We start from the raw sequence: 15,181 nt of genomic DNA on the forward strand, positions 1-15,181 counted from the left end.
ATGTGTTCTCTACATAGTCAGAGTAGTAATGTGTTCTCTACATAGTCAGAGTAGTAATGTGTTCTCTCCATAGAGTAGTAATGTGTTCTCTCCATAGAGTAGTAATGTGTTCTCTAGTAGTAATGTGTTCTCTCCATAGAGTATAATGTATTCTCTACATAGTCAGAGTAGTAATGTGTTCTCTACATAGTCAGAGTAGTAATGTGTTCTCTCCATAGAGTAGTAATGTGTTCTCTCCATAGAGTATTAATGTGTTCTCTACATAGTCAGTAGTAATGTGTTCTCTCCATAGAGTATTAATGTGTTCTCTCCATAGAGTAGTAATGTGTTCTCTCCATAGAGTATTAATGTGTTCTCTCCATAGAGTATTAATGTGTTCTCTCCATAGTTCTCTCAGAGTATTAATGTGTTCTCTCCATAGAGTAGTAATGTGTTCTCTACATAGATGTGTTCTCTAATGTGTTCTCTCCATAGACATAATGTGTTCTCTCCAGATTAATGTGTTAATGTGTTCTCTACATAGAGTATCAATGTGTTCTCTACATAGTCAGAGTAGTGATGTGTTCTCTACATAGTCAGAGTAGTAATGTATTCTCTACATAGTCAGAGTAGTAATGTGTTCTCTCCATAGTAAGAGTAGTAATGTATTATCTCCATACAGTAGTAATGTATTCTCTACATAGTCAGAGTAGTAATATGTTCTCTACATAGTCAGAGTAGTAATGTGTTCTCTACATAGTCAGAGTAGTAATGTGTTCTCTCCATAGTCAGAGTAGTAATGTGTTCTCTCCATCAGTAGTAATGTATTCTCCATAGTCAGAGTAGTAATGTGTTCTCTCCATAGTCAGAGTAGTAATGTGTTCTCTACATAGTCAGAGTAGTAATGTGTTCTCTACATAGTCAGAGTAGTAATGTGTTCTCTACATAGTCAGAGTAGTAATGTGTTCTCTACATAGTCAGAGTATTAATGTGTTCTCTCCATAGAGTATTAATGTGTTCTCTCCATAGAGTATTAATGTGTTCTCTCCACGGAGTAGTAATGTGTTCTCTCCATAGAGTAGTAATGTGTTCTCTCCATAGAGTATTAATGTGTTCTCTCCATAGAGTATTAATGTGTTCTCTCCATAGAGTAGTAATGTGTTCTCTCCATAGAGTAGTAATGTGTTCTCTCCATAGAGTAGTAATGTGTTCTCTCCATAGAGTATTAATGTGTTCTCTCCATAGAGTAGTAATGTGTTCTCTCCACGGAGTATTAATGTGTTCTCTCCATAGAGTAGTAATGTGTTCTCTACATAGAGTATCAATGTGTTCTCTACATAGTCAGAGTATTAATGTGTTCTCTCCACAGAGTAGTAATGTGTTCTCTACATAGTCAGAGTAGTAATGTGTTCTCTACATAGTCAGAGTATTAATGTGTTCTCTCCATAGAGTATTAAGTTCTCTCCATAGAGTATTAATGTGTTCTCTCCACATAGTCCAGAGTAGTAATGTGTTCTCTCCATAGAGTATTAATGTGTTCTCTCCATAGAGTATTAAATAGAGTATTGTGTGTTCTCTCCATAGTAGTAAGTAGTAATGTGTTCTCTCCATAGAGTATTAAGTTCTCTCCAGAGTAGTAATGTGTTCTCTCCATAGTCAGAGTATTAATGTGTTCTCTCCAGAGTAGTAATGTGTTCTCTACATAGAGTATCAATGTGTTCTCTACATAGTCAGAGTATTAATGTGTTCTCTCCATAGTCAGAGTAGTAATGTGTTCTCTCCATAGAGTAGTAATGTATTCTCTACATAGTCAGAGTAGTAATGTGTTCTCTCCACACAGTAGTAATATGTTCTCTACATAGTCAGAGTAGTAATGTGTTCTCTACATAGTCAGAGTAGTAATGTGTTCTCTACATAGTCAGAGTAGTAATGTGTTCTCTCCAGAGTAGTAATGTGTTCTCTACATAGTCAGAGTAGTAATGTGTTCTCTACATAGTCAGAGTAGTAATGTCTTCTCTCCATAGAGTAGTAATGTGTTCTCTCCATAGAGTAGTAATGTGTTCTCTCCATAGTCAGAGTATTAATGTGTTCTCTACATAGTCAGAGTAGTAATGTGTTCTCTACATAGTCAGAGTATTAATGTGTTCTCTACATAGTCAGTAGTAAGTATTCAAGTAGTAATGTGTTCTCTCATAGTCAGAGTATTAATGTGTTCTCTCATAGTCAGAGTAGTAATGTGTTCTCTCCATAGAGTAGTAATGTGTTCTCTCCATAGAGTATTAATGTGTTCTCTCCATAGAGTAGTAATGTGTTCTCTCCATAGAGTATTAATGTGTTCTCTCCATAGTAGTAATGTGTTCTCTAATGTGTATTCTCTACATAGTCAGAGTAGTAATGTGTTCTCTCCAGTCAGAGTAGTAATGTGTTCTCTCCATAGAGTAGTAATGTATTCTCTACATAGTCAGAGTAGTAATGTGTTCTCTACATAGTCAGAGTAGTAATGTGTTCTCTACATAGTCAGAGTAGTAATGTGTTCTCTCCATACAGTAGTAATGTATTCTCTACATAGTCAGAGTAGTAATGTGTTCTCTCCATAGTAAGAGTAGTAATGTGTTCTCTCCATACAGTAGTAATGTATTCTCTACATAGTCAGAGTAGTAATATGTTCTCTACATAGTCAGAGTAGTAATGTGTTCTCTACATAGTCAGAGTAGTAATGTGTTCTCTACATAGTCAGAGTAGTAATGTGTTCTCTCCATACAGTAGTAATGTATTCTCTACATAGTCAGAGTAGTAATATGTTCTCTACATAGTCAGAGTAGTAATGTGTTCTCTACATAGTCAGAGTAGTAATGTGTTCTCTACATAGTCAGAGTAGTAATGTGTTCTCTACATAGTCAGAGTAGTAATGTGTTCTCTCCATACAGTATTAATGTGTTCTCTCCATATAGTATTAATGTGTTCTCTCCACGGAGTAGTAATGTGTTCTCTCCATAGAGTAGTAATGTGTTCTCTAGAGTATCAATGTGTTCTCTAGTCAGGTAGTAATGTGTTCTCTACATAGTCAGAGTAGTAATGTGTTCTCTACATAGTCAGAGTAGTAATGTGTTCTCTCCATACAGTAGTAATGTATTCTCTACATAGTCAGAGTAGTAATGTGTTCTCTCCATAGTCAGAGTAGTAATGTGTTCTCTACATAGTCAGAGTAGTAATGTGTTCTCTCCATAGTCAGAGTAGTAATGTGTTCTCTACATAGTCAGAGTAGTAATGTGTTCTCTACATAGTCAGAGTATTAATGTGTTCTCTCCATAGAGTATTAATGTGTTCTCTCCATAGAGTATTAATGTGTTCTCTCCACGGAGTAGTAATGTGTTCTCTCCACAGAGTAGTAATGTGTTCTCTCCATAGAGTATTAATGTGTTCTCTCCATAGAGTATTAATGTGTTCTCTCCATAGAGTATTAATCTGTTCTCTCCATAGAGTAGTAATGTGTTCTCTCCATAGAGTAGTAATGTGTTCTCTCCAGTAGTAATGTGTTCTCTCCATAGAGTAGTAATGTGTTCTCTCCATAGAGTATTAATGTGTTCTCTCCATAGAGTAGTAATGTGTTCTCTCCACAGAGTATTAATGTGTTCTCTCCATAGAGTAGTAATGTGTTCTCTACATAGAGTAGTAATGTGTTCTCTCCATAGAATAGTAATGTGTTCTCTCCATAGAGTAGTAATGTGTTCTCTCCATAGAGTAGTAATGTCTTCTCTCCAGTAGAGTAGTAATGTGTTCTCTCCACAGAGTATTAATGTGTTCTCTACATAGAGTATTAATGTATTCTCTACATAGTCAGAGTAGTAATGTGTTCTCTCCATACAGTAGTAATGTATTCTCTACATAGTCAGAGTAGTAATGTGTTCTCTACATAGTCAGAGTATTAATGTGTTCTCTACATAGTCAGAGTAGTAATGTGTTCTCTCCATAGAGTAGTAATGTGTTCTCTCCATAGAGTAGTAATGTGTTCTCTCCAGTAGTAATGTGTTCTCTCTCCATAGAGTAGTAATGTGTTCTCTCCATAGGTAGTAATGTATTCTCTACATAGTAGTATTAATGTGTAGTATTAATGTGTTCTCTCCATAGAGTAGTAATGTGTTCTCTCCATAGTCAGAGTAGTAATGTGTTCTCTACATAGTCAGAGTAGTAATGTATTCTCTACATAGTCAGAGTAGTAATGTGTTCTCTACATAGTCAGAGTAGTAATGTGTTCTCTCCATAGAGTATTAATGTGTTCTCTCCATAGTCAGAGTAGTAATGTGTTCTCTACATAGTCAGAGTAGTAATGTGTTCTCTACATAGTCAGAGTAGTAATGTGTTCTCTACATAGTCAGAGTAGTAATGTGTTCTCTCCATAGAGTAGTAATGTGTTCTCTCCATAGAGTAGTAATGTATTCTCTACATAGTCAGAGTAGTAATGTGTTCTCTCCATATAGTATTAATGTGTTCTCTCCATAGAGTATTAATGTGTTCTCTCCATAGAGTATTAATGTGTTCTCTCCATAGAGTAGTAATGTGTTCTCTCCATAGAGTAGTAATGTATTCTCTACATAGTCAGAGTAGTAATATGTTCTCTCCATAGAGTAGTAATGTATTCTCTACATAGTAGTAAGTTCTCTACATAGTCAGAGTAGTAATGTGTTTTCTCTACATAGTCAGAGTAGTAATGTGTTCTCTACATAGTCAGAGTAGTAATGTGTTCTCTACATAGTCAGAGTAGTAATGTGTTCTCTACATAGTCAGAGTAGTAATGTGTTCTCTACATAGTCAGAGTATTAATGTGTTCTCTCCATAGAGTATTAATGTGTTCTCTCCATAGAGTAGTAATGTGTTCTCTCCATAGAGTATTAATGTGTTCTCTCCATAGAGTATTAATGTGTTCTCTCCATAGAGTATTAATGTGTTCTCTCCATAGAGTAGTAATGTGTTCTCTCCATAGAGTAGTAATGTGTTCTCTCCATAGAGTATTAATGTGTTCTCTCCATAGAGTAGTAATGTGTTCTCTCCATAGAGTAGTAATGTGTTCTCTCCATAGAGTATTAATGTGTTCTCTCCATAGAGTAGTAATGTGTTCTCTACATAGAGTATCAATGTGTTCTCTACATAGTCAGAGTAGTGATGTGTTCTCTACATAGTCAGTAGTAATGTATTCTCTACATAGTCAGAGTAGTAATGTGTTCTCTCCATAGTAAGAGTAGTAATGTATTATCTCCATACAGTAGTAATGTATTCTCTACATAGTCAGAGTAGTAATATGTTCTCTACATAGTCAGAGTAGTAATGTGTTCTCTACATAGTCAGAGTAGTAATGTGTTCTCTACATAGTCAGAGTAGTAATGTGTTCTCTCCATACAGTAGTAATGTATTCTCTACATAGTCAGAGTAGTAATGTGTTCTCTCCATAGTCAGAGTAGTAATGTGTTCTCTACATAGTCAGAGTAGTAATGTGTTCTCTACATAGTCAGAGTAGTAATGTGTTCTCTACATAGTCAGAGTAGTAATGTGTTCTCTACATAGTCAGAGTATTAATGTGTTCTCTCCATAGAGTATTAATGTGTTCTCTCCATAGAGTATTAATGTGTTCTCTCCACATGTGTTCTCTCCATAGTAGTAATGTGTTCTCTCCAAGAGTATTAATGTGTTCTCTCCATAGAGTATTAATGTGTTCTCTCCATAGAGTATTAATGTGTTCTCTCCATAGAGTAGTAATGTGTTCTCTCCATGAGTAGTAATGTGTTCTCTCCATAGAGTATTAATGTGTTTCTCTCCATAGAGTAGTAATGTGTTTCTCCACGGAGTATTAATGTGTTCTCTCCATAGAGTAGTAATGTGTTCTCTACATAGAGTATCAATGTGTTCTCTACATAGTCAGAGTATTAATGTGTTCTCTCCACAGAGTAGTAATGTGTTCTCTCCATAGAGTAGTAATGTATTCTCTACATAGTCAGAGTAGTAATGTGTTCTCTACATAGTCAGAGTATTAATGTGCATAGAGTATTAATGTGTTCTCTCCATAGAGTATTAATGTGTTCTCTCCACGGAGAAATGTGTTCTCTCCATAGAGTAGTAATGTGTTCTCTCCATAGCAGTATTAAATAGAGTATTAATGTGTTCTCTCCATGAGTATTAATGTGCTCTCTCCATAGAGTAGTAATGTGTTCTCTCCATAGAGTAGTAATGTGTTCTCTCCATAGAGTATTAATGTGTTCTCTCCATAAGTGTAATGTGTTCTCTCCACAGTATTAATGTGTTCTCTCCATAGAGTAGTAATGTGTAGAGTATCAATGTGTTCTCTACATAGTCAGAGTATTAATGTGTTCTCTCCACAGAGTAGTAATGTGTTCTCTCCATAGAGTAGTAATGTATTCTCTACATAGTCAGAGTAGTAATGTGTTCTCTCCACACAGTAGTAATATGTTCTCTACATAGTCAGAGTAGTAATGTGTTCTCTACATAGTCAGAGTAGTAATGTGTTCTCTACATAGTCAGAGTAGTAATGTGTTCTCTCCATCAGTAGTAATGTATTCTCTAATAGTCAGAGTAGTTATGTTCTCTACATAGTCAGAGTAGTAATGTCTTCTCTCCATAGAGTAGTAATGTGTTCTCTCCATAGAGTAGTAATGTGTTCTCTCCATAGTCAGAGTATTAATGTGTTCTCTACATAGTCAGAGTAGTAATGTGTTCTCTACATAGTCAGAGTATTAATGTGTTCTCTACATAGTCAGAGTAGTAATGTGTTCTCTACATAGTCAGAGTAGTAATGTGTTCTCTACATAGTCAGAGTATTAATGTGTTCTCTACATAGTCAGAGTAGTAATGTGTTCTCTCCATAGAGTAGTAATGTGTTCTCTCCACGGAGTAGTAATGTGTTCTCTCCATAGAGTAGTAATGTGTTCTCTCCATAGAGTATTAATGTGTTCTCTCCATAGAGTAGTAATGTGTTCTCTCCACGGAGTAGTAATGTATTCTCTACATAGTCAGAGTAGTAATGTGTTCTCTCCATAGTAAGAGTAGTAATGTGTTCTCTCCATACAGTAGTAATGTATTCTCTACATAGTCAGAGTAGTAATGTGTTCTCTACATAGTCAGAGTAGTAATGTGTTCTCTACATAGTCAGAGTAGTAATGTGTTCTCTCCATACAGTAGTAATGTATTCTCTACATAGTCAGAGTAGTAATGTGTTCTCTCCATAGTCAGAGTAGTAATGTGTTCTCTCCATACAGTAGTAATGTATTCTCTACATAGTCAGAGTAGTAATATGTTCTCTACATAGTCAGAGTAGTAATGTGTTCTCTACATAGTCAGAGTAGTAATGTGTTCTCTACATAGTCAGAGTAGTAATGTGTTCTCTCCATACAGTAGTAATGTATTCTCTACATAGTCAGAGTAGTAATATGTTCTCTACATAGTCAGAGTAGTAATGTGTTCTCTACATAGTCAGAGTAGTAATGTGTTCTCTACATAGTCAGAGTAGTAATGTGTTCTCTACATAGTCAGAGTATTAATGTGTTCTCTCCATAGAGTATTAATGTGTTCTCTCCATATAGTATTAATGTGTTCTCTCCACGGAGTAGTAATGTGTTCTCTCCATAGAGTAGTAATGTGTTCTCTCCATAGAGTATCAATGTGTTCTCTACATAGTCAGAGTAGTAATGTGTTCTCTACATAGTCAGAGTAGTAATGTGTTCTCTACATAGTCAGAGTAGTAATGTGTTCTCTCCATACAGTAGTAATGTATTCTCTACATAGTCAGAGTAGTAATGTGTTCTCTCCATAGTCAGAGTAGTAATGTGTTCTCTACATAGTCAGAGTAGTAATGTGTTCTCTCCATAGTCAGAGTAGTAATGTGTTCTCTACATAGTCAGAGTAGTAATGTGTTCTCTACATAGTCAGAGTATTAATGTGTTCTCTCCATAGAGTATTAATGTGTTCTCTCCATAGAGTATTAATGTGTTCTCTCCACGGAGTAGTAATGTGTTCTCTCCACAGAGTAGTAATGTGTTCTCTCCATAGAGTATTAATGTGTTCTCTCCATAGAGTATTAATGTGTTCTCTCCATAGAGTATTAATCTGTTCTCTCCATAGAGTAGTAATGTGTTCTCTCCATAGAGTAGTAATGTGTTCTCTCCATAGAGTAGTAATGTGTTCTCTCCATAGAGTAGTAATGTGTTCTCTCCATAGAGTATTAATGTGTTCTCTCCATAGAGTAGTAATGTGTTCTCTCCACGGAGTATTAATGTGTTCTCTCCATAGAGTAGTAATGTGTTCTCTACATAGAGTAGTAATGTGTTCTCTCCATAGAATAGTAATGTGTTCTCTCCATAGAGTAGTAATGTGTTCTCTCCATAGAGTAGTAATGTCTTCTCTCCATAGAGTAGTAATGTGTTCTCTCCACGGAGTATTAATGTGTTCTCTACATAGAGTATTAATGTATTCTCTACATAGTCAGAGTAGTAATGTGTTCTCTCCATACAGTAGTAATGTATTCTCTACATAGTCAGAGTAGTAATGTGTTCTCTACATAGTCAGAGTATTAATGTGTTCTCTACATAGTCAGAGTAGTAATGTGTTCTCTCCATAGAGTAGTAATGTGTTCTCTCCATAGAGTAGTAATGTGTTCTCTCCATAGAGTAGTAATGTGTTCTCTCCACAGAGTAGTAATGTGTTCTCTCCATAGAGTAGTAATGTATTCTCTACATAGTCAGAGTATTAATGTGTTCTCTACATAGAGTATTAATGTGTTCTCTCCATAGAGTAGTAATGTGTTCTCTCCATAGTCAGAGTAGTAATGTGTTCTCTACATAGTCAGAGTAGTAATGTATTCTCTACACATGTGTTCTCTACATAGTCAGAGTAGTAATGTGTTCTCTACATAGTCAGTAGTAATGTGTTCTCTACATAGTAATGTGTTCTCTCCATAGAGTATTAAGTTCTCTCCATAGTCAGTAGTAATGTGTTCTCTACATAGTCAGAGTAGTAATGTGTTCTCTACATAGTCAGAGTAGTAATGTGTTCTCTCCATAGAGTAGTAATGTGTTCTCTACATCCATAGAGTATTAATGTGTTCTCTCCATAGAGTATTAATGTGTTCTCTCCATAGAGTAGTAATGTGTTCTCTCCATAGAGTATTAATGTGTTCTCTCCATAGTCAGAGTAGTAATGTGTTCTCTACATATTCAGTCAGTAGTAATATGTTCTCTCCATAGAGTAGTAATGTATTCTCTACATAGTCAGAGTCGTAATGTGTTCTCTACATAGTCAGAGTAGTAATGTGTTCTCTACATAGTCAGAGTAGTAATGTGTTCTCTACATAGTCAGAGTAGTAATGTGTTCTCTACATAGTCAGAGTAGTAATGTGTTCTCTACATAGTCAGAGTAGTAATGTGTTCTCTACATAGTCAGAGTATTAATGTGTTCTCTCCATAGAGTATTAATGTGTTCTCTCCATAGAGTAGTAATGTGTTCTCTCCATAGAGTATTAATGTGTTCTCTCCATAGAGTATTAATGTGTTCTCTCCATAGAGTATTAATGTGTTCTCTCCATAGAGTATTAATGTGTTCTCTCCATAGAGTAGTAATGTGTTCTCTACATAGAGTAGTAATGTGTTCTCTCCATAGAATAGTAATGTGTTCTCTCCATAGAGTAGTAATGTGTTCTCTCCATAGAGTATTAATGTGTTCTCTCCATAGAGTAGTAATGTGTTCTCTACATAGAGTATCAATGTGTTCTCTACATAGTCAGAGTAGTGATGTGTTCTCTACATAGTCAGAGTAGTAATGTATTCTCTACATAGTCAGAGTAGTAATGTGTTCTCTCCATAGTAAGAGTAGTAATGTATTATCTCCATACAGTAGTAATGTATTCTCTACATAGTCAGAGTAGTAATATGTTCTCTACATAGTCAGAGTAGTAATGTGTTCTCTACATAGTCAGAGTAGTAATGTGTTCTCTACATAGTCAGAGTAGTAATGTGTTCTCTCCATACAGTAGTAATGTATTCTCTACATAGTCAGAGTAGTAATGTGTTCTCTCCATAGTCAGAGTAGTAATGTGTTCTCTACATAGTCAGAGTAGTAATGTGTTCTCTCCATAGTCAGAGTAGTAATGTGTTCTCTACATAGTCAGAGTAGTAATGTGTTCTCTACATAGTCAGAGTATTAATGTGTTCTCTCCATAGAGTATTAATGTGTTCTCTCCATAGAGTATTAATGTGTTCTCTCCACGGAGTAGTAATGTGTTCTCTCCATAGAGTAGTAATGTGTTCTCTCCATAGAGTATTAATGTGTTCTCTCCATAGAGTATTAATGTGTTCTCTCCATAGAGTATTAATGTGTTCTCTCCATAGAGTAGTAATGTGTTCTCTCCATAGAGTAGTAATGTGTTCTCTCCATAGAGTATTAATGTGTTCTCTCCATAGAGTAGTAATGTGTTCTCTCCACGGAGTATTAATGTGTTCTCTCCATAGAGTAGTAATGTGTTCTCTACATAGAGTATCAATGTGTTCTCTACATAGTCAGAGTATTAATGTGTTCTCTCCACAGAGTAGTAATGTGTTCTCTCCATAGAGTAGTAATGTATTCTCTACATAGTCAGAGTAGTAATGTGTTCTCTCCACACAGTAGTAATGTATTCTCTACATAGTCAGAGTAGTAATATGTTCTCTACATAGTCAGAGTAGTAATGTGTTCTCTACATAGTCAGAGTAGTAATGTGTTCTCTACATAGTCAGAGTAGTAATGTGTTCTCTCCATACAGTAGTAATGTATTCTCTACATAGTCAGAGTAGTAATATGTTCTCTACATAGTCAGAGTAGTAATGTCTTCTCTCCATAGAGTAGTAATGTGTTCTCTCCATAGAGTAGTAATGTGTTCTCTCCATAGTCAGAGTATTAATGTGTTCTCTACATAGTCAGAGTAGTAATGTGTTCTCTACATAGTCAGAGTATTAATGTGTTCTCTACATAGTCAGAGTAGTAATGTGTTCTCTACATAGTCAGAGTAGTAATGTGTTCTCTACATAGTCAGAGTATTAATGTGTTCTCTACATAGTCAGAGTAGTAATGTGTTCTCTCCATAGAGTAGTAATGTGTTCTCTCCATAGAGTATTAATGTGTTCTCTCCATAGAGTAGTAATGTGTTCTCTCCACGGAGTAGTAATGTATTCTCTACATAGTCAGAGTAGTAATGTGTTCTCTCCATAGTAAGAGTAGTAATGTGTTCTCTCCATACAGTAGTAATGTATTCTCTACATAGTCAGAGTAGTAATGTGTTCTCTACATAGTCAGAGTAGTAATGTGTTCTCTACATAGTCAGAGTAGTAATGTGTTCTCTCCATACAGTAGTAATGTATTCTCTACATAGTCAGAGTAGTAATGTGTTCTCTCCATAGTAAGAGTAGTAATGTGTTCTCTCCATACAGTAGTAATGTATTCTCTACATAGTCAGAGTAGTAATATGTTCTCTACATAGTCAGAGTAGTAATGTGTTCTCTACATAGTCAGAGTAGTAATGTGTTCTCTACATAGTCAGAGTAGTAATGTGTTCTCTCCATACAGTAGTAATGTATTCTCTACATAGTCAGAGTAGTAATATGTTCTCTACATAGTCAGAGTAGTAATGTGTTCTCTACATAGTCAGAGTAGTAATGTGTTCTCTACATAGTCAGCGTAGTAATGTGTTCTCTACATAGTCAGAGTATTAATGTGTTCTCTCCATAGAGTATTAATGTGTTCTCTCCATATAGTATTAATGTGTTCTCTCCACGGAGTAGTAATGTGTTCTCTCCATAGAGTAGTAATGTGTTCTCTCCATAGAGTATCAATGTGTTCTCTACATAGTCAGAGTAGTAATGTGTTCTCTACATAGTCAGAGTAGTAATGTGTTCTCTACATAGTCAGAGTAGTAATGTGTTCTCTCCATACAGTAGTAATGTATTCTCTACATAGTCAGAGTAGTAATGTGTTCTCTCCATAGTCAGAGTAGTAATGTGTTCTCTACATAGTCAGAGTAGTAATGTGTTCTCTCCATAGTCAGAGTAGTAATGTGTTCTCTCATAGTCAGAGTAGTAATGTGTTCTCTACATAGTCAGAGTATTAATGTGTTCTCTCCATAGAGTATTAATGTGTTCTCTCCATAGAGTATTAATGTGTTCTCTCCACGGAGTAGTAATGTGTTCTCTCCACAGAGTAGTAATGTGTTCTCTCCATAGAGTATTAATGTGTTCTCTCCATAGAGTATTAATGTGTTCTCTCCATAGAGTATTAATCTGTTCTCTCCATAGAGTAGTAATGTGTTCTCTCCATAGAGTAGTAATGTGTTCTCTCCATAGAGTAGTAATGTGTTCTCTCCATAGAGTAGTAATGTGTTCTCTCCATAGAGTATTAATGTGTTCTCTCCATAGAGTAGTAATGTGTTCTCTCCACGGAGTATTAATGTGTTCTCTCCATAGAGTAGTAATGTGTTCTCTACATAGAAGTAGTAATGTGTTCTCTCCATAGAATAGTAATGTGTTCTCTCCATAGAGTAGTAATGTGTTCTCTCCATAGAGTAGTAATGTCTTCTCTCCATAGAGTAGTAATGTGTTCTCTCCACGGAGTATTAATGTGTTCTCTACATAGAGTATTAATGTATTCTCTACATAGTCAGAGTAGTAATGTGTTCTCTCCATACAGTAGTAATGTATTCTCTACATAGTCAGAGTAGTAATGTGTTCTCTACATAGTCAGAGTAGTAATGTGTTCTCTACATAGTCAGAGTAGTAATGTGTTCTCTACATAGTCAGAGTAGTAATGTGTTCTCTACATAGTCAGAGTAGTAATGTGTTCTCTCCATAGAGTATTAATGTGTTCTCTCCATAGAGTATTAATGTGTTCTCTCCATAGAGTATTAATGTGTTCTCTCCATAGAGTATTAATGTGTTCTCTACATAGAGTATTAATGTATTCTCTACATAGTCAGAGTCGTAATGTGTTCTCTCCATACAGTAGTAATGTATTCTCTACATAGTCAGAGTAGTAATGTGTTCTCTCCATAGAGTATTAATGTGTTCTCTCCATAGAGTATTAATGTGTTCTCTCCATAGAGTATTAATGTGTTCTCTCCATAGAGTATTAATGTGTTCTCTCCATAGAGTAGTAATGTGTTCTCTCCATAGAGTAGTAATGTATTCTCTACATAGTCAGAGTAGTAATATGTTCTCTCCATAGAGTAGTAATGTATTCTCTACATAGTCAGAGTCGTAATGTGTTCTCTACATAGTCAGAGTAGTAATGTGTTCTCTACATAGTCAGAGTAGTAATGTGTTCTCTACATAGTCAGAGTAGTAATGTGTTCTCTACATAGTCAGAGTAGTAATGTGTTCTCTACATAGTCAGAGTATTAATGTGTTCTCTCCAGTCAGAGTATTAATGTGTTCTCTCCATAGAATATTAATGTGTTCTCTCCATAGAGTATTAATGTGTTCTCTCCATAGAGTATTAATGTGTTCTCTCCATAGAGTATTAATGTGTTCTCTCCATAGAGTATTAATGTGTTCTCTCCATAGAGTAGTAATGTGTTCTCTACATAGAGTAGTAATGTGTTCTCTCCATAGAATAGTAATGTGTTCTCTCCATAGAGTAGTAATGTGTTCTCTCCATAGAGTAGTAATGTCTTCTCTCCATAGAGTAGTAATGTGTTCTCTCCACGGAGTATTAATGTGTTCTCTACATAGAGTATTAATGTATTCTCTACATAGTCAGAGTAGTAATGTGTTCTCTCCATACAGTAGTAATGTATTCTCTACATAGTCAGAGTAGTAATGTATTCTCTACATAGTCAGAGTAGTAATGTGTTCTCTCCATAGAGTAGTAATGTCTTCTCTCCATAGAGTAGTAATGTGTTCTCTCCATAGAGTAGTAATGTGTTCTCTCCATAGTCAGAGTATTAATGTGTTCTCTACATAGTCAGAGTAGTAATGTGTTCTCTACATAGTCAGAGTATTAATGTGTTCTCTACATAGTCAGAGTAGTAATGTGTTCTCTACATAGTCAGAGTAGTAATGTGTTCTCTACATAGTCAGAGTATTAATGTGTTCTCTACATAGTCAGAGTAGTAATGTGTTCTCTACATAGTCAGAGTATTAATGTGTTCTCTACATAGTCAGAGTATTAATGTGTTCTCTACATAGTCAGAGTAGTAATGTGTTCTCTACATAGAGTAGTAATGTCTTCTCTCCATAGAGTAGTAATGTGTTCTCTCCATAGAGTAGTAATGTGTTCTCTCCATAGTCAGAGTAGTAATGTGTTCTCTACATAGTCAGAGTAGTAATGTGTTCTCTACATAGTCAGAGTAGTAATGTGTTCTCTCCATAGAGTAGTAATGTGTTCTCTACATAGTCAGAGTATTAATGTGTTCTCTACATAGTCAGAGTAGTAATGTGTTCTCTCCATAGAGTAGTAATGTGTTCTCTACATAGAGTCAGTAATGTGTATTAATGTGTTCTCTACATAGTCAGAGTAGTAATGTGTTCTCTCCATAGAGTAGTAATGTGTTCTCTCCATAGAGTAGTAATGTGTTCTCTCCACAGAGTAGTAATGTGTTCTCTCCATAGAGTAGTAATGTGTTCTCTCCATAGTCAGAGTAGTAATGTGTTCTCTACATAGAGTATTAATGTGTTCTCTCCATAGTCAGAGTAGTAATGTGTTCTCTACATAGTCAGAGTAGTAATGTGTTCTCTACATAGTCAGAGTAGTAATGTGTTCTCTACATAGTCAGAGTAGTAATGTGTTCTCTCCATAGAGTAGTAATGTGTTCTCTCCATAGTCAGAGTAGTAATGTGTTCTCTACATAGTCAGAGTAGTAATGTGTTCTCTCCATAGTCAGTATTAATGTGTTCTCTACATAGTCAGAGTAGTAATGTGTTCTCTCCATAGGTAGTAAGTTCTCTCCAGAGTAGTAATGTATTCTCTACATAGTCAGAGTATTAATGTGTTCTCTCCATCAGAGTATTAATGTGTTCTCTCCATAGAGTATTAATGTGTTCTCTACATAGAGTATTAATGTATTCTCTACATAGTCAGAGAAGTAATGTGTTCTCTCCATACAGTAGTAATGTGTTCTCTACATAGTCAGAGTAGTAATGTGTTCTCTACATAGTCAGAGTAGTAATGTGTTCTCTCC

At 35.5% G+C, this 15,181-nt stretch overlaps 1 protein-coding gene across 3 annotated transcripts in view; it reads right to left on the reverse strand.

Moving 5' to 3' along the window:
- Window positions 1-15,181, reverse strand: part of ptk2ba (protein tyrosine kinase 2 beta, a) — a 129,075-nt gene that overhangs the window by 90,867 nt on the left and 23,027 nt on the right. The window lies entirely within an intron of this gene.

Source organism: Oncorhynchus nerka, linkage group LG13, assembly GCF_034236695.1.
Source record: "Oncorhynchus nerka isolate Pitt River linkage group LG13, Oner_Uvic_2.0, whole genome shotgun sequence".
Classification (NCBI taxonomy): Eukaryota; Metazoa; Chordata; class Actinopteri; order Salmoniformes; family Salmonidae; genus Oncorhynchus; species Oncorhynchus nerka.